At 37.3% G+C, this 20,891-nt stretch overlaps 1 protein-coding gene and 1 pseudogene across 2 annotated transcripts in view; one reads left to right on the top strand and one right to left on the bottom strand.

Annotated features, from left to right (window-relative positions):
• The window catches only part of PCDH11X (protocadherin 11 X-linked), an 837,092-nt gene that overhangs the window by 620,999 nt on the left and 195,202 nt on the right, over positions 1 to 20,891 (bottom strand). The window lies entirely within an intron of this gene.
• Positions 11,969 to 12,916, top strand: LOC129024872 (voltage-dependent anion-selective channel protein 1-like; annotated as a pseudogene).

The raw sequence follows: 20,891 nt of genomic DNA, 5'->3' as shown, positions 1-20,891 counted from the left end.
AGCTCAACATAATATAATAAGAATCTTGTAAGACAACCACAGCTAACATCCTATTCAACAGTGAAAATTTGGAACTTTTCCTCTAAGATAAGGAATAAGGCAAAGATATCTCCTTTGCCACTTCTATTCAACATAGTACTAGAAGTCCCTGCCAGAACAATTAAACAAGAAAAAAAAGACATCCAAATCAGAAAGAAAGAAGTAAAATTTTCTGTGTTTGTAGGTGACATGACCTTGCGTAAAAACCCTAACGATCCACCAAAACCTGTTAGAAATAATAAAGGAATTCAATAAAGCTGCAAGACACAAAATCAACATAAAAATACCAGTTGTGAATTTATATACTAACAACTAACTATTAAAAAAAGTAATTAAGCAGACAATACAATTAACAATAAATTTAAAAAAATACAGTTGGACCCTTGAGCAACATCGGGGTTAGAAGCACTAACTTCCATGCCATGCTGTTGAAAATCCACATGTGACCTTTGACACTCTAAAATGTTTACTACTAATAGCCTAGTGTTGACTGTAAGCCTTGATGATAACATAAACAGTTGATTAACACATAGTTTGTATGTTATGTGTATTACACGCTGCATTCTTACAATAAAGTAAGCTAGATTAAAGAAAATGTTATTAAGAAAATCATAAAAAGAGAAAATATATTTACTATTCCTTAAGTGGAAGTGGGTTATCATAAAGCTCTTTATCGTTACCATCTTCACATAAATTAGGCTGAAGAGGAGAAGGAAGAGGTGGGGGTTTGGTTTCCTGTCTCAGTTCTGGTAGAGGTGAAAGAAAACCCATGTATATGTAAACCTGTGTGGTTCAAACCTGTGTTGTTTAAGGGTCAACTGTACTTAGGAATAAGTTCACCACAGAGGTACAATATCTGTACACTGAAAACTGTGAAGTATTGATTTTTAAAAAGGAAGAAGGGCTGGGCGTGGTGGCTCACGCCTGTAATCCCAGCACTTTGGAAGGCCGAGGCGGGTGGATCACCTGACGTCAGGAGTTCGAGACCAGCCAGGCCAACATGGAGAAACCCTGTCTCTACTAAAAGTAGAAAAATTAGCTGGGCATGGTGGTGGGCACCTGTAATCCCAGCTACTCAGGAGGCTGAGGCAGGAGAATCATCACTTGAACCTGGGAGGCGGAGGTTGCAGTGAGCCGAGATTGCACCATTGCACTCCAGCCTGGGCGACGAGACTGAAACTCCATCTCAAAAAAAAAAAAAAAAAGGCTGGGCATGGTGGCTCACGCCTGTAATCCCAGCACTTTGAGAGGCCGAAGCAGGTGGATCACGAGGTCAGGAGATCGAGACCATCCTGGCTAACACGGTGAAACCCCATCTCTACTAAAAAATACAAAAAAATTAGCTGGGCGAGGTGGCAGGCGCCTGTAGTCCCAGCTACTCGGGAGGCTGAGGCAGGAGAATGGCATGAACCTGGGAGGCGGAGCTTGCAGTGAGCCGAGATTGCACTACTGCACTCCAGCCTGGGCGACGGAGCGAAACTCCGCCTCAAAAAAAAAAAAAAAAAAAAAGAAGATAATACAAATAAATAGATACCCCATGTGCTTGGATTGGAAGAATTTATATTGTTACCATGTCTATAATATCCAAAGCAATGTACAGATTTAATACAATTCCTATAAATATCCCAATAGCATTTTTCATGGAAATAGAACATAAACAACTCTAAAATTCGTATGGAACCACAAAAAACTCAGAATAGCTAAAAGACTCTTGAGGAAGAAGAACAAAGCTGGAGGCATTACACTACTTGATTGCAAACTATAGTACAAAGCTATAGTAATCAAAACAGTATGGTACTGGCATAAAGACAGACACATAGGCCAATGGAACAGAATAGAGTCCATTAATAAACCCACACATAGACAGTTAAGTAATCTTCAAGAAAGGTACCAAGAATGCACAACAGGGAAAGCATAGTCTCCTCAATAAGTGGCGTTGGGAAAACTGGATATCCATATTCAAAAAGAAGAAACATAGACTCTTATCTTACATCACACACAAACATCAACTCAAAAATGATTAAGACTTAAATATAACTCATGAAACTGTAAAACTCCTAGAAGAAAACAGAAGAAAGCTCCTTGACATTGGTCTCAGCAATGTGTTTTTTTGTTTGTTTGTTTTTTTTTTAACGTGACACCAAAAGGATAGGCAACAAATGCAAAGATAAACAATTGGAACTACATTAAACTAAAACGTTTCTGCACAGCAAAGGAAACCATTAAATGAAAAGGCAACCCACAGAATGGGAGGAAATATTTACAAATCACATATCTGATAAGGGGTTAATATCTAAAATATATAACTAACTCATAAACTAAATATTTTTAAAAGATTATAAAACACCGAATAATCCAATGAACAATATGCAAAAGACTTGAACAGTCATTTTTCCAAAGACAAAAAAATGATGGCTAGCAAGTACATGAAAATGTGTGCAACATCACTAATCATTAGGGAAATGCAAATTAAAACCATGATGAAATATTACTCCATTACCTGTTAGAGTGGCTATTATAAAAAACAATAAAAACATCAATTGTTAGCAAGGATGTGGGGAATAGGGAACCCTTGTACACTGTGGGTGGGGATGTAAATTGGTATAGCCATTATGGAAAACAGTGTGGATGTTCCTCAACACCTTGAAAATAGACCTACAATATGATTCAGCCACCCCACTTCTGGGGAATTTCCTAAGGAAATTAAATCACCATGCTAATGGAATATCTACATTCTCATGTTCTTTGCAGCATTATTCAAAATAGCCAAGATATGGAAACAACCTAAGTGTCCATCAATATATAAATGAATAAAGAAAATGTAATGTGTATATACAATGGAATATTATTCAGCCCTTAAAAACAAGGAGATCCTGATATTTGTGACAACATTGATGAACATGGAGGACATTATACTAAGTGAAATAATCTAGAGACATAAAGAGAAATAGTACATTGTTTCTCTTAATGTAAAATCTAAAAATTCAAACTCAGAAACAGATTGCAGAATGGTCATTACCAAGGGCTGGGAGGGTGAGGGAAATGGGAAGAAGTTGGTGAAAGGGTACAAACTTTCAGTTAGAAGAGGAATAAATTCTAGAGACGTAATGTATTTGCCAAGAGGGCAGATCTCAAGTGTTCTCACCACAAACACAAAAAGGTAACTATGTGATGTAATTTATATGTTAATTAGTTTTACGGTGGTAATCATTTCACAGTGTATATGTGTATCAAAACATAACAATGTATACCTTAAATTTATACAATTTTTATTTGTTAAATCATACCTCATAAAGCTGGAAGAAAGAAAAACAAGAGGTTGTTATTGACATAAAATACTGTATTATTCCTCTGCCGCCTTCACCAAGAAAAACTTTAAAAAAACCAAGCACTGTATAATGATTGGCAAAATGCTGTAGAGGATCAGTTTACATGGAACAAGCACAGCAGCAGAAAATGTTATTCTTGACATTAATAATAAATGTAAGTGTAAATGAAGTCAGGCCAATTACCAGAAAGAAGCATTACTCCTGCAGCCAAGGAGAAGGGAAGAAGAACCTAACAGGTCCCTTTCTTTTTATTTCCCGAAAGCAGCCTTTTAAAGCACTTTTGTCAGTCTTCCTGCAGATTTTCAGGTCCTGAGAAAATTAGGTTTTTCTAATTTCATCAGTTCTAAATTTATTACTTCCCAGAAACACAACTTTAATGTAGTGGCATCCCTAACCTCCAACTGTTTCTCTAAAAGAGGGGAAGAAAAAAGCCAAGAGTCTAATACGAATTTTAGCACAATTCATAGCTTAATGTTTTTAAAAATATGTACAATATTCATTGAACTTGCAGCTTCTCATCTATAAAAGGATGATTCAAAACAGTGATAGTCATAGCAGCTTTTTTCTACTTTTTGAAATAAAACACAGCCTTACAGGTGAGGAGAAAGTTAATAAAGGATATACTCTTCCAATTTCTGTTCATCTGCTGAAAGCACTAGGTAATATATGTTCAAAATTACTTTTAATAAAATACAAACCAGTCTACTGTTAACACATCACATTGGGAAACTAATTAATGAGAACACAGATTTTGCAAACTTGTTAATCTGAAAGGACTCTAAACTTTAACAAATTTCACCTTGGTGTGTTATGTTCTTCTTTGCACACAGATCTAAACTGGTTTTCAAAATGTTTAGTTATCCATGCAAATGAATATTGGTACAACCTGTGTGGCCAATGCCATCTCCTGATTTAATGATTTTTATTGCTTCCTGATAACAAGAATCTCATCACTTTTTTTCACTCTTGTATTTCCAAGGCTACACCCAATAGCTAGCATATTGTAAGTGCTCATTAAATGTTGGACTTAAGGAAAAATTATTTAATTCAAAAACATAGGTTATTGCTCCCAAACTCTGCCCCAAACTACACCCAATTTATACCAGTAGTGAAGCAATATCTGATAGTTAAAAGCATAAGATTTAATCTCTACCAGACCTAAGTCCTTGCACCACCACATATTAGCTGTGTTAAACTTAGCTTCAGTTGTTTCATCTAAAATACAGAAATAATAAAAATAATTTCCCCATAAGGCTGTTGAGAGTCCTAAACAAGATAATCTTTCTCAAGCTGTCAGCAAAGTAAGTGTAATAAAAGATGATTCTGGGAAGATGATGGCGATGGCAGTTTTTGAAACTCCCAGAATCTCTTTAGAGAAACAGAGCAACCTGACAGCAAAACCAAAAAACCAGAGACAATATTTACAACTGCACTAGGTGACAAGGTGTTCTCATGATTCTCAAAACACAAGTGGTGGAGAAAAAAACCACCCATAGCCACAAGACCAGCGTGTTATCAAGGTCAGTGTGGAAATGAGCAGAGAGGCACAATAGGGTGGCTGAACCTGAAAACACAAGAATGCCAAAATAGCAAGTGTTCACAGAAAAGCACAGTAGGCAAAATTGAGAAAGTAACTGAAATTGAGAGGTATTTGGCCCCCTCCAAAAGTCAGAGAACTCAAGGGGTCAGCATTTATGACTGAAGTGACTACAGTAGTGTAGATTGATATACATTTGAAAATGACTAGCCAGGGCTTCCTTCTAGAGCAAGGCACTACACCAAGACAAAACTACTGGGTTTGGAATAAGAATTAAGCAGCATAGGAATGATAGTGATAAAGAAAAGATAAGGCCCACGCAAAGTAGGGGAGAGGAAGGGTACCATGACATCTCAGAAGGCAAGTCAACATTTTTTTTTTAACACAGCAGGAAAGGGAGCTCTGTGAAGGTAGAGCTAGTTGTGAAAGCAGCTCTGATGAGCTTCCCTATATCTTGCCTTCATCTGGAAGTTTAAGAAACCTAATCGTACATAAGCACGAGCAATGGAATATTATTGAGGACAATCTCACATAAGTTACTATAAGATTTAAAAAAAAAATAAGGAGCAGAATAGCATCCCTCCAGCTCATAAAAATTGATTAAAATGAATACTTACTATTTAAAAATAAGCTAACAGACATTAAGATAATTATACAATGCACGAAAGAGCAATATAAAGCAGAGTTAGATATTGTTAAAAAAAACTTAAGTGACAACTTAGAAAACAATTGGAAATAAAAGAAAAAATTAATTTCAAAAATGTTCCTTCTAAATTCAAAGGAATAGACAAAGAAACAAAACATATACAGGTCAAACAGAGGTAATTTCTTGAAATGCAAAAAAAAAGAAATTAAAAAATATGATAATGATTTAATCAAAAGTGTCAAATGTTGAAAGCATGTAAACGCGATTCAACATATAAATCACAAGAGTCACTGAGGAAGAAATCAATAACAAGGTAACTGAACAAATACAAACTAAAAAAAAAATTGAAACTACATATTGAAAGAACACACCAAGTTCCTGAGAACATCAATCCAGAATTACCAACTCCAAGATACATACAAAAAAAAAAAAAGAATTAAATAGAATCAACAAAAAAGAGAAAAAATCCTTGGAACGTCTAAGAGAAAGTGATTTCTGTAAACACAGTGTGAAGAGAAGTCAGACATTGGCCAGAGACCTCAGAACTCAAGGAAAGACATGATGGTGAGCTCCCTGGGTTTTCTTTTTGCCTTATGTATCCCAGACTGGGTACTGGAAAAGCCAGTAACCTGGAAGCACCAAGAGACACAGGCCAAAAAAAAAAAAGTCTTAACAAAAGCCTGTTCTCAGTAGCCAAAGGTCCTGGAAAGAGACAGCTTACCAAGGGAGAGAATGTTAGATGATAACTTTTTGACTCCAGCCAAACACCACAGGAAAAAAATGTAGCCCCACCCAACACACACCAGCCAAGAGGAGGGTGTAGACTTCTACCGTTGCCAAACTATAACAAGGATCCTTAGCCCCCAGCCCCCGCTTCAGGTTGATACCAGAGAAGATTGTGCAGAAAGTAGTAATTAGTCACTCTTACTCTTCCCAGCCAAGGAAGTATCAGTGGTCCCCTGTGAAATGGATATATATTTGAATCAAGAAGTGAATTCTTGGAAGCCCAACAATGGGTAGCCTTGGACAGCTGAGCTTATTCACATTGAGTAGTATAATCATTCTCTTTGGAAGAACCCTAAGAGATTGTATTGAGTTCTGGATCTACACTATACCATGGTAGCACTGGTCTGTGTCCTCTACCAGAGTATGTAAGACTAGTGTTCAACAACTGCATTATATGACAGCCAGGAGCAGTGGCCATAGCAGACTGATCAAAAGTAATTGCGAAATATCCAGGCAGTTCATTTAATCAAATGCTGCCTAATCTCTGATCACTTGAACACATAATCAGCTACACACTTCTGCCCACTTGAGAATTATTGATTCTTCCCATTAAAACAAATACAGGTCCAGGTGGCACATATCATAATTATCATAGGTAATGTAATTACTGCATGCAAATTGATTGCTATAATTAGTTTATGGTTATTTGTATGAGAGAGAGAAGTAAATTGCAATGTTTGGGGGAAAAAAAGATTAAGACAACATATCCCTCAGCAAACAAAGAGGAAGACATGTTAAGTTAACAATATATGTCACCATGACACATGTCTTAAGATATATTAACTGAACAATTCCTAGTAGCAGATTTTGAATTACTTCAGTATGAGGAGGAGAAGGGAGGACTAGATATGGGAAAAAGAGGAAGAGAACATAAAAGGTTCAAAGAGAGGAATGGAAAGAGGGGAAAGAAAAAGGAGAGAAAGAGAGTAGAAGAAAAGAGAGGAAAGGGAAGAGAAAGCAGCCGACTTCACACAGAAAATTAATCTAATGTTATAATAATAGTGCTATGTATTATAGTATTGCTCATCAATAGAACATAGTTCTATACTATAATACAGGTATATTCTATTCCAAGATTTTTCTCTGGTTTTAAATTTTAAAATTTTAACTTCTAAAAAGAATTGGCTTTGATATCCTCACAGCTCATAAATGAAAAAAACAATAACAAACGTGCCATTATATCATGGGAGATACAAAGATGAATAAGAATGGTTTCTCTCCAGATAAAATTATTTTTGTGAGTTTTTTAGTTTTTAAATAATTTTCAATAGTTTTTTAATAGACCATTTTTTTTTTTGAAAGACCATTGGGTCTTTCAAAATGAACCTTAACACAAATTTTGTGCATCTGTGAAATGCAAAAAAAAAGTCACTTTATGGTAATACTTGTTTCAAACATTTTGTTTCTCTTTTTTTCTAATGACTCTCATTGTATTTCTTAAAATGAAAATGAATGATTCCATAAAATTCTTAATATTTATTATAGGCAAATTATGTATGAAGCATTTTTCCATCATACAATGTAAAATCTTCATAGTGGGTAGTATGAATCATTTGTAATATAAATTAAATATAAACTTTAAAAAATACCAACCTGAGAAATTATAAAGCTTTTATATAAATAATGAGTAGATTTAAAATAAATAAGCACCTGTCCATTGTCATCTAGACATAAAGTAAGCAGTAGACACTCATTAAGTTTAATAATATAACCCAATTTAATGTTATTTGATTAAGAAGAAATATGTCTGGGTCTAGTGTGGTGGCTCATGCCTGTAATCCCAGCACTTTGGGAGAATGAGGCAGGTGGATCACTTGAGGTCAGGAGTTCCAGACCAGCCTGGACAACGTGAAACCCCATTTCTACTAAAAATACAAAAATTAGCTGGACATGGTGTCAGGCACCTGTAATACCAGCTGCTTGGGAGGCTGAGGCAGGAGAATCCCTTGAACCCAGAAGGCAGAGATTGCAGTCACTTGAGATCACTCCATTGCACTCCAGCCTGGGTGACAGAGGGAGACTCCATTTCAAAAAAGACAATGTTAAATCATTCCTTTTGTAGGAGACAATTTTCATTTTTGGCCTGGCCCTATCTAAAATATTTCAGTTAATTTTTTATCATGATGATATTAGGGAGTGAATTGGATTGAATACATTGCCAATTCATTAGCTCAGGCAAACTTTTAGACAGCTGAGAGCAAGGTTTTAATTACATACAACATGGTAAGACAGAATGGTGGCCCCCAAAGATGTCTGAGCTCCAATTCCAGAACCTGTGACTATGTTATCTCACATAGCAAAAGTGACCTTGGCAGATGTGATTAAGTTTAAGGTCCTTGAGACGGAGAGACTCAAGGACCTGGGTTAGGCAGGTGGGCCCAATCAAATCACATGAGTGCTTAAAAAAGGACAACATTTCCCAGATCTAGTCAAAGGGAGACATGAGGTGAAGAAGGGTGAGAGAAATGCAGAGTCGCTTTGAGGATGGAGGAAGAGACATGAGCCAAGGAAGGTGGAAAAGGCAAGGAAATGGCTTCTCCCTTAAAGGCTCCAGAGGAAATACAAACCTATTGCCACCATGATTTTAGTCCACTGAGTTCTGTTGGGCCTTTAACCTTCAGAAATATAAAATGATAGATTTGTGTTGTTCTTAGCCACTAATTTGTGATACCCTGTTACAGGAGCAATAGAAAACTTACATACACATAAATATGGCTCAGTTGCTACATCTTGACACTAACATAGTATCAATGACACACATAAAGAATGAATTTTAAAATGGTTGATTCACACATAATTTAATAGAAAGTTAGCACATTTATAATTCAATTAATTTAAATCGTTATTAACTTTATTTCTCTAAACTACTTTGAATTCTTAGATATTTACTATTTTAGTGGGTGTAATTGAAAATGGTATCCCCCAAAAATTGGCAGTTGAAACTGCCAGCATTTTTAAATGAGTTGTTCTATTTCTTCCTTACCTCATTCCATAAAATCTACTTTCAAGAAGGGGTTGAGGTTAACTGTGCTGAAATAAGCTTCTCTGAGCTAATCACTAAAAGAAATAGATTCATAAGGAATGAAGCCAGATAGGAAAGTGAGGGAAGAGGCATCTGTTGTCCTCACTGTGGTGGTATATATCCCCGTGGGAGGCTGAAAAACATCTGTGCTTCATGAAACCCTTCCGTGAAAGAATTATGCGTCTCTACCAGACATTTCAAGCTCTTTAAAAAAAGATGCATTTTAAAAAGACAATTTTCCATACTAGCATTTAACTTAGCATTTGGCTTAGTTTTATTCTGAATTAATTTAAGTTTCTTATGAAGTAGATTTCAAGCTAGATGTGGATTTCTGCTAGTTTTATAAAGCATACACTTTCCCTCTGAAATGGTAACTCCATGAGTTTGGAAGACAGGAAAGAAGACAAGAAGGTTGTATTTAAAAGTTAAGTCCAGATATAAGCAAAAACAAACAAAAATCTCAGCAAAATCTCCATTTCAGATGGAATATGGCAATGTTCTTTGAAGAATGCAAAGCCTCCAGGGGAAAAATAGGGTTTGAGTATGGTTTTCCCTGAATGTCATAAATTAAACTTTTTATTTATTTTTTCTTTTTATTTATTTATTTATTTTGAGACAGAGTCTCACTCTGTCACCCAGGCTGGAGTGCAGTGGCACGATCGCGGCTCACTGCAACCTCCGCCTCCCGGGTTCAAGCAATTCTCCTGCCTCAGCCTCCTGAGTAGCTGGGATTATAGGCATGCGCCACCACACCCAGCTAATTTTTGTATTTTTAGTAGAGATGGGGTTTCACCATGTTGGTCAGGCTGGTCTTGAAACCCTGACCTTGTGATCCACCCGCCTCGGTCTCCCAAAGTGCTGGGATTACAAGCGTGAGCCACCACACCCGGCCTGACAAATTAAACTTTAAGCACGTAAAACCTAGTAGATTTCCATTTCAGTTAATACGGAAAAATAACCAGAAAACTCTCCTGCTACAAAACCCATAGAACTGCTGAAGAAAATATAGCAACACTCCTTTATGTGTGTTACTTAGATCATAAGAAAAGGAAAGCAATCCTTAGAGGAACAACAAAAAAAGTCCTGACATCAAGGCTGCCCTAGCGATGATGTTGTGGTGGCAGGTGTGCAGGTTGTGGGAGGACTTACAGTTCCTCAAAGCAAGGGGCCTGTGATTCAATTGCAAGGAAAGAACACAAGGCACAAGGCTAAGGTCTTAGGTTCACTTGAAGTGGGAATTTGGAAATGAGATCCCCTGAACAAAGCCAAGACTTTGAAGAAGCATACATATGTTGGATTTTAAAAAATGCCATCAGAACAGTGAGATTCCAAGGAACTATGCCTATGTTAGTCTGGTCTCTGGATGGGGGGTGGGAGAAAGGCTCTCCTGAGAACTTATAAATGCAGATTTTCATTTTAACAGGTTATGGTCTGAATTTGTATTACTCACATGATCCACGGATACCCAAAGTAAAATATTAAAGTAAAAAGTGGTCCCCGGAAGGTAATACTCCCTGGTTGCCTTAGTAGTGGTAAACTCAAAACTTGTCTAGGAAGAATGTTCAATCCAGGCAGAAGAGGATTCCTACAGATAAATTATCTCTGAAGATTAGCTCAGAGTTCAAAATTTGCCATAGAAAAGAGTCAACAGCCACAACAAATAGCTCTGGTGTTACTCCAAGAACTTTTAAGAATCATTAAGTAGATAAAAAGAACTATCTTTAAATTGATTAAAGAAACAGTACCAAATAACGTTTAAAAAACTAAGCAAAGAACATTATGACAAAAGTTCACACATATTCTTAAAGAGATTAAACTAATAAAAATGAATAAATACATAGGTGTTGAAACTAAAAGCTAGCAGAATATTTATTAAAAAAGTGAAAACCTCCGGAGTGGTATGATTCTAATGGGTAAAAATCTATTAAAACGGTTTTAATAAGGTAGAGTAAAAATTAGGACAGTCATGCCACACGGATTTCACTTTATTTTAAAGTCTCCCCTGATTTAAAAATAATACTATAATAATCCTAAGGTTAAAGAACATCATTGACTTATAGATATTCAGATGTATATTTTGTAGTAAAAAAACTGAAAAGCAATTTTCATATGAAGTATGCCATAATAAATTGAGATGATTTTCCAGATTAAACTAAAGACTTCGAATGTAACTTTAGATACTAATAATGCAATAAGAACACAGTCTACATATATAATAAATACCTCTATAGATATGAGCAATTTTCTATGATATGTTTTGTCTACAGATTATAACATATAGTATTTTTCACATATACATATATTCTTCCTTTTATTAAATTGGCTTTATTGGTGGTTGATATGGTTTGGCTCTGTGTCCCCACCCAAATCTCATCTTGTAGCTCCCATAATTCCCACAGGTTGTGGGAGTGAACTGATGGGAGATGACTGAATAGGGGGGTGGGTCTTTCCCGTGCTGTTCTCCTGACAGTGAATGGGTCTCACGAGATCTGATGGTTTTAAAAACGGGAGTTGGGCCCGGCAGCTAGCTCCACTTGGTTCTCTGCCTCCGCACCGCAGCCCCGGCCATAGCTGCCTCCTAGCCCACTGCCACTGCCTCTAAGCATAAGATGGGTGTGCCACCCATGTATGCCAATCTTGGCAAATCTGCCAGGGATGTCTTCACCAAGGGCTATGGATTTGGCTTAATAATGCTTGATTTGAAAACAAAATCTGAGAATGAGTTGGAATTTACAAGCTCAGGCTCAGCCAACACAGATCACCAAAGTGACGGGCAGTCTGGAAACCAAGTACAGATGGACTGAGTACGGCCTGACGTTTACAGAGAAATAGAACACCCGACAATACACTAGGCACCGAGATTACTGTGGAAGATCAGCTTGCACGTGGACTAAAGCTGACCTTCGATTCATCCTTCTCACCTAAGACTGGGGGAAAAAAGATGCTAAAATCAAGACAGGGTACAAGCAGGAGCACATTACCCTGGACTGCGACATAGATTTCGACATTGCTGGGCCTTCCATCCGGGGTGCTCTGGTGCTGGGTTACAAGGGCTGGCTGGCCAGCTACCAGATGAATTTTGAGACTGCAAAGCCCGGAGTGACCCAGAGCAACTTTGCAGTTGGCTACAAGACTCATGAATTCCAACTTCACACTAATGTGAATGACGGGACAGAGTTTGGCGGCCTCATTTACCAGAAAGTGAACAAGAAGTTGGAGACCGCTGTCAATCTCACCTGGACAGCAGGAAACAGTAACACGCGTTTCGGAACAGCAGCCAAGTATTTGATTGACCCTGAAGCCTGCTTCTCGACTAAAGTGAACAACTCCAGCCTGATAGGTTTAGGATACACTCAGACTCTAAAGCCAGGTATCAAACTGACACTGTCATCTCTTCTAGATGGCAAGAACGTCAATGCTGGTGGCAACAAGCTTGGTCTAGGACTGGAATTTCAAGCATAAATGAATACTGTACAATTGTTTAATTTTAAACTATTTTGAAGCATAGCTACCTTCAGAATTTAGTGTATCTTTTAATGTTGTATGTCTGGGATGCAAGTATTTAGTGTATCTTTTAATGTTGTATGTCTGGGATGTTAGACCTCTAGGTTAAAGATGATTCAGCTTTAAGATGTTACCCTTTCAGAGGTACAGAAGAAACTCATTTCCAAAAAAGGCCCTTTCAGTGGTAGACTTGGGGGAACTTGGCAGCCACTTTGAGATGCCAGGTTTCTTTTTTTATCTAGAAATGGCTGCAAGTGGAAGCTGATAATATGTAGGCGCTTTGTAAATTCATATTGAGTAAATGAATGAAATTGTGATTTCCTGAGAATCGAACCTCGGTTTCCTAACCCTAACTGATGAGAGGCTTGCTGCTTGATGGTGTGTACAAACTCACCTGAATGGGACTCTTTTAGACAGAGCTTCATGACCTTTTCCCAGCCCAGTTCATCGTTACCTCTTTTACACCAAAAGGTCTGCAGGGTGTGGCCACTATTTCTTTTGTGCCATTTTGGGGTGGAGAGGGTGGATGTGATGAAGCCAATAATTCAGGACTTATTCCTTCCTGTGTTGCGTTTTTTAGCCCTTGCACCAGAGTATGAAATAGCTTCCAGGAACTCCAGCTATAAGCTTGGAAGCGTCTGTGTGATTGTAATCACATGGTGACAACACTCAGAATCTAAATTGGACTTCTGTTATATTCTCACCCCTCAATTTGTTTTTTAGTAGTCTAATGGGTACATTTTAGAGTCTTCCATTTTCTGTGGAATTAGATCCTCCCCTTCAAATGCTGTAATTAACATAACTTAAACTTGAATAAAATATTGAAACCTAAAAAAAAGAAAACAACAACAACAACAGGAGTTACCCTGCACAAGCTCTCTTTTTGCCTGCTGCCATCCACGTAAGGTGTGACTTGCTCCTCCCTGCCTTCCACTATGATTGTGAGGCCTCACCAGTCATGTGGAACTGTAAGTCCAATAAACCTCTTTCTTTTATAAATTGCCCAGTCTCAGGTATGTCTTTATCAGCACAATGAAAATGGACTAATACAGTGGTATAAAAGGTTAAGTGGTAGATCCAGAAAATAACCTATAATTTCTGATTCCAAATCATTTTTTTTTCTAGTGAATCATTTTTTGCAACAGCAGGCAGTGGGGGACTTATCAGGTAGCCACATTTTTTTTTTTATCAGATACTGCATCATTATAGACTTCCAGAGCACTTAGGAAACCACAACTATAAATCTTTGTTGAATATACAATTTCGGCAAGGACAAGCCAAATTTTTCTTGACTAATTGAAAACATAGCCAAGATAGGAACCAATTTGATGGAACTTGGTTCTCCTTCATTTTTTCCTTATTCAATTCTTCATTCAATGATTGAATGGGGAGGGAGGTAAAATCACAAATAACCTGTCAGTCATAGCACTGTCGAGTTAGCTATTAAATATTTACAAAATGTGAGACTGTCACTGTACTGTGAGTTTCTTGAGGAATGAGAACAAATCTTGCTCACTATATATATATATATATTCAGTGTATATATATATTCAGTATATGTATATATATTCAGTGTATATATATATTCAGTATATATATATATTCAGTGTATATATATATATATACACACAACTTCACACAGGACTTCAAAACTAGTAGACACTCAATGATATTTACTGGATTGACAAATTAACTAAATTCAACTGCTATTCATTTCTTTCTTTTTAAATATAAAAAAGTAGTATTACAGTTTTATAATTTGATATGTGTTACATATCTTTCATCAAAGCCACATAAAATGCTCTATATAAATCTCCAGTTTGGGGCTGGGCATGGTGGTTCATGCCTGTAATCCCAGAACTTTGGGAGGGCGCAGCGGGATGATCTGTTGAGCTCAGGAGTTGGAGACCAGCAAGGCCAATGTAGTGAGACCTTGTCCCTACTATAAACAACAACAAAATTTAGCCAGTGTGAGCCTGTAGTCCCAGCTACTCAGAAGGCTGAGGCAGGAGGATTGCTTGAGCTCGTGCCACTGCACTCCAGCCTGGGCGAGATCCTGTCTCAAAACCAAACCAAACTAAAACAAAACGAAAAAACCCTCCAGCTTTTTAAAATTGTCACTTGCTGAAATTACTTCCCTAAGATATCCATCAAAAGATACAGAGCTAGAAAGAGCTGTGAATACTGTCGAGAAATCATTAAAATGTGATACAGATTGGTCAAGGAAACATACCTGTGTTGGGTCAGCTTGAGAGTCTTTGCTTTGAAAGAAGTGCTGAGTATTGCTGGTGGAGAAGTGTATAGAGGGCAGTTCAGAAAGATGGAATTGCCTGACCTAGGATTCCAAGACTATTTTAATAACATAAATACTCTGGTTCAGGTTAGAGCTGTCAGCTTTTAAAATGCTAAAATTTCTACTCCACTTCTTGCTTTCATTCAACTGAGTTTTGCCCTAAACTTAGTGTAAACAACCAAAGCTGTTTTTACTTTGCAGAAATTAGACACCAAATGTATTCTTGCTAATTTTAAACCAGGGTATTTAAAGATAAGATATCATTTGGTAATCTCATCATTGCCTGCCCATTTTTTGATGCAATCCTCAAACTGTTGACTATTGAGACAGGTTGATGAGTCAAATTTTTGAAAATTGTATTAACTCACTGCTTTTTAAAATGTTTGCCTTTAGATACAGCATTAAACAATTGGATTGGTTGCTATATGACTGTTTTGTTATTCAGTAATTACCATTTGGTCACAATTTCATTGGCAGTGAAGATAAGGCATACTTCAATATTTTGCTTTTAAATTATTTGTAGGAACAACTATGATGACTGTAGCTCCACAGATTTGTAATCACTTTATGGAGAAACAGAGCATCTCTTCTTTGAAGTAAATAAAACAGCACACACTCTGAAGATTAGAAAAAAAGTCAAATGAAGGGGAACAGCATATGATAATGTTAAGGTCCTTAGTGTGGGAGTGAAGGGATCTGAATTTTAGTCCCAGCCTGCTACTAACTAGTTGTATGTCTTTGAGCAAGCCATTTTTATTCCCTGAGCTTTTGTTTTCTTATCTATAAAATTATATGCTCCATTTTCACGGTAAAAAGAATATAATATGAATGGCATTGGCAGGCAGGAAAAGAGGAAATACATTAAAGAAGACAATATAAAAAGTAAAACAGCCTGCCATTACTCTTTCTTGTCTTGCATTTATGCTTTAACAAAAGTATTAAGTTGCCTTAATATTCTTAAGCAATGAAATTATTATAGGTTAATTTAAACCCTGAAGGCTAATTTTGCGTTTCATAGTCCATATCTCGCCAAATAGCAGAATTTGTGACACCTCACTCTCAAGAACAAACCTACTGAATTTTATTATGGTTATCTATTCACAGCTTATACCTTGTTCACGTTTGTTACAAGCATATTAACATGATGTCATTAGTATATGATACGTTCAGTCTGAATTTTATCTCAAACGCCATTAAAATAGTTTTATAATGCATTCGGATATACAGAAAATTCAACATATTTGATTTATTATTACATTTTAAACAGACAAAAATGCCCTTGTGGAAGGCTCATATACAATAATAAATGCAGATATGAAGTACTGAATTACACATACCATATACCTCAAATCATCAGAGATAGCTCTAGAATTAGGCTATGCCCTGAAATATTGGAAGAATCCTGGAAACTGAGAAAAATGATAGCAGCTGCTGTCACTGATGGTGGCACCAAACCAAACTGCGATGTCTAGAAGTATCAATCACAGAGCCCTGAGCCCTGGCCCCTGTCTTTATCACCATCTCAAAAACCAGAGGGTAAAGATGTATGATGAATAAGCAAAATACCATGAGGAAGTTTGAGTGGAGAAGAGGAAGAGATTGAGGATCAGACAGACAGCAAGGGGACAGCAGATGCCCACAGAATATAAGTAGGGAGAAATAGGGAGATTCCTCTTTCACCTATTCAAGAAACATCCCTTGTGTACCTATTATGCGCCAGACACTACTGGGTGTTGTTAATACAAAAATAAATTTGATCTAACCATGCTTATCACAGAGCTTCCTGTACAGCAAAGTGAAGCCGGGACACATAAATCTTGAAACACATTATGGTAAGTGTTACAATGAAGAGATTTGCAAAGTGTGATTGGTAGCCCAGAAAAACAATCAACCTCCCCGGAGACTCAGGAAACTCTTCACATAGGAATTATTATATAATCTGGGGCTTAGTAGAAGAATAAGCATTTTCCAGGTAAGGGAGAAAGTCAAAGTGAGTATAGGCAGAGAAAAGCACAGTCATAAGAAAGGGTCCTGAAAGACCACTCAGGCTAACGGGACTAGGTATAACTTGCTCTGCTGCAGCTCTTGGTGTATGTTGTGGAGGCAGGATGTTAACAAAAAGTGGAAATGAAGGGACTGGGAAAAGCAGACTGGAACCATGTGATGAAACTTCTCATCTGCCATGTTAGAGTTTGGATCTTTCCCCTCATGCAATAGAGAAGTGAATAGGATTTACAAAGGAGGGTTATATGATCAGAACTGTTTTCTTAGATTGCTGAATCTGGGGAAAGGGTGGAGGGTTATTTGGACAGGGGGGATTTACAACTTGAAGGAGAAAACAATTAGGAGACTGGATTACAACTGTCTAAGGAAGGTTTAAAAATCCAAATGCTTTCGAAGGCCTCAGAAATCATGCAAATTTAAAGCAGAATCCAGCACACTCACCCTGCCCCCAGGTATTACATTCAAATTTTTAATAAAGGAAACAAACTATGCTGGCCAAGTATGATTTAGGATGGAATTAGGTTTAGATGCCAGTGTTTTAGATCATATGTAGGAGAAAGGGTGATGACATTATAAATTATGGCATGGAGAAATGAGAAAAAAGAGAAGATGAATTCCAGATCTGTTTGAGTGGTGAGTGAGACTGACTGTTCCTGCTACTTCTGAAGCACTAGGAAATCAGGATATTCACTACAAATGCTTAACATGTGCTCATTGACTCAGTCCACTCATAGCTAAGGAGAAAGCAAGAGAGAAGTCTTTGCCCCTTATACACTGCCATTGAAACAAAATCCTGCATAGATACAGTTATAAGTCAATGTGGTTTGGGGTGTTTCTTTCTTTAACACATTGAAAATAATTTGGGCCTAGCAATAAAAAAAAAATTAGCTAGTCTTAGTCAGAAGCTGGTTTATTTGTACAGTTATCTATTTTCGTAAGGCTGACAGTGGCTGAATTAAACACCTGGGCAAAAACACAAAATAAACAACCATGCTACAGCAATGACAAGAGGCCAACAGACTATATAATTAGAAGTGATTTTCTTTTTATTTGTTAAAAGAGATTTTCAATTACAACTCTATGATAATTTTATATGATTAACCCTCTTACTCTTGCAATTTATATCTAAATAGATATATTTTCTACAACCATAGTGTGGCAGGAAAGGATGCAGACATGGTGTCTACTTAGTCTTGGAGTGAGGGAAACATAAATGAGGAAGTACAGATACTTGATTCTAAGAGTTGAACAATTTCTGGACAAAAGAGGAATTCTAATGGATAAGAATAATGGATTGAATACCAGCAGTTATCTCAAAACCAAAGTGGAGCATTAATACGGCTTTCTTCCACTTAAGCTAACCTGATCATAAATAATTACGGAGGTAATATGGATAAATATAATCTTAAAAACTACTATATGTGGTAAAAAGCACCATATGTGATTCTGATAAATTTAAACATACAATTTAAGTGCATTTCCTGGTTTTAAAAATGGCTGCAATTTACATGTATTACTGGCATAAATATAGAATGCCTCATATATATCGGTGATTAATGAATAAGCTAACTGAACAAGTGGCTAGATAGCATAAAAGAAAGAACAGTAAACTTCACATCAGAAGACCAATATAATCTTCAGGGCTGAGTGACAAGTTAAGAGTCTTGGTCATATCACAGCTAGCCTTTGCTGTGCAAGACATTTAACCTCTGTGTTCAGGTCTCTCTTTTGTGAAGAGAGATTAGGAAAGGCCAAATAGCAAACCAAGAGTTCTAACAAAAAGTCTATCATTCAATACCCTTATAGAAGAGAGAAAGTATGTCTGGCCTTGAAGAGGAACATCAATTTGGATGAAAAATTCAATTATCCTGAGCTAGAAATCCAAGTCTCTTATACATCTATATAATAATGAAAATAACTGTGCTATCAAAATTACATCTGTTTTATTTTTTTCCTGTGCCAAAGCAAAAACACACTTAATAACCAGGGGTCACAAATTCAAAGCAGCCATGCTGTTTCAGGAGCCAAGCAAAAATCATAAATATGGGCCGGGTGTGGTGGTGCATGCCTGTTGTCCCAGCTACTTAGAAGGATGAGGTGGGAGGATTACTTGAGCCTGGGAGGTTGAGGCTACAGTGAGCCCTGATCGCATCACTGCACTACAGCCTGGGCGACAGAGTGGGACCCAGTCTCGAAAACAACAACAACAAAAAGAAAATAATAAATGTGTAAAGACCCTCAAATATAAAATAATATGACATGATGGGTCTATGGCTAATAAGAGAGTACATATCTCCCAATAGCCTTCACAATCAATTATTTTTTTCCTAAACACTGTCTCTCAAGGCCCATCTCTGTCTACATGTGGGCAGTGGGCCATAAGATTGTGACCCCCAGTCTTAAGCTGTCTATTATTGGTAGCATTTAAGTGTCTTCTTTCATTTGGATATTGATGTTGTTCTCACAAGTCAGTAAACTACCTTATCAATGATCAATTTCCTCATCTTACTTGATGCTATCAACAGCATTTAACCCAGCTGATCCTTTCTCCCTGCTTGATAGCTTTCTTCACCTGGCTCCCTGGATACCACACACTCAGGTTTTCCCCTTACTTTTACAGTCATTCCTGAGTCCCCTTGACTAGTTTCTTCCCTTCTCCTAGATCTCCAAAAGTTGGAGTTCTCTAAGGTTTCTTCCCTTTTGTATCTACACACTCATTTCTTTGGTGATAACCAGTCTCATGTCTTTAAATAACAACCATATGCTGTCAACTACCAAGTTTATATCTCCAGCCAGGACCACTCTCCCAAACTCCAACTTCCTATATCCAACTGCCCAGTCAGCATCTCCACATAGATGTCTAATTGACATCTTAAGATTAAGACATCTAAAACTGAACTCCTGATCCATGTGCATTCTTACCAATCACAATTGATAGTAAATATTCTTTCAGTTGTCAAAGCCAAAAATCTTTGTGTCTTCTTGACATCTCTATTTTTCTTACATTTCACATTTTGGTCTATTAAGATATCATCCTAGGTGTTTCCTGATAAATATAGAAACTCACCACTTTTCACCACCTTCATTGCTTCCATCCTTGTGCAAGCCACCATTCTCTCCTGAAGAGTACTACAGTAGGTCTCTGCTTGCATCATTACCCCATATGTACTATTCTCAATAGCAGCCAGAGTGATCCTATTAAAACTCAAGTAAAAGGCGAGGTGTGGCGGCTCATGCCTGTAATTCCAGCACTTTGGGAGGCCGAGGCAGGCAGATCACCTGAGTTCAGAAGTGAGAGACCAGCCTGACCAACATGGAGAAACCCCATCTCTACTAAAAACACAAAATTAGCCGGGCATGGTGGCACGAGCCTGTAGTCCCAGCTACTTGGGAGGCTGAGGCAGGAGAATCAATTGAACCCGGGAGGTGGAAGTTGCAGTGAGCCAAGATCACGCCATTGCACTCCAGCCTGGGCAACAAGAGTGAAAGTCTGTCTCAAAAAAAAAAAAAAAAAGGAAAAAGAAAAAGAAACCCAAGTAAAATTATTTCACGCCTCTAGGCAAAGGCCTGCCATGTCTCCATGTTTTACTTGGAATCAGGCCATCGTAGCTTCTTATAAGGCCTTTCCAAATATCTCCCTTGCCACCACCATCTTCCCTGTCATTTCCTCTCCTATCACTGCCCCCTAGTTCAAGTTGCTTTAGCCACACTGAACACCTTACGATTCCTTG

The sequence above is a fragment of the Pongo pygmaeus genome, chromosome X, assembly GCF_028885625.2.
Source record: "Pongo pygmaeus isolate AG05252 chromosome X, NHGRI_mPonPyg2-v2.0_pri, whole genome shotgun sequence".
NCBI lineage: Eukaryota > Metazoa > Chordata > Mammalia > Primates > Hominidae > Pongo > Pongo pygmaeus.
The sequence above is the reverse complement of the archived record's forward strand: the minus strand, read 5'-3'. Positions and strand labels throughout refer to the sequence as shown.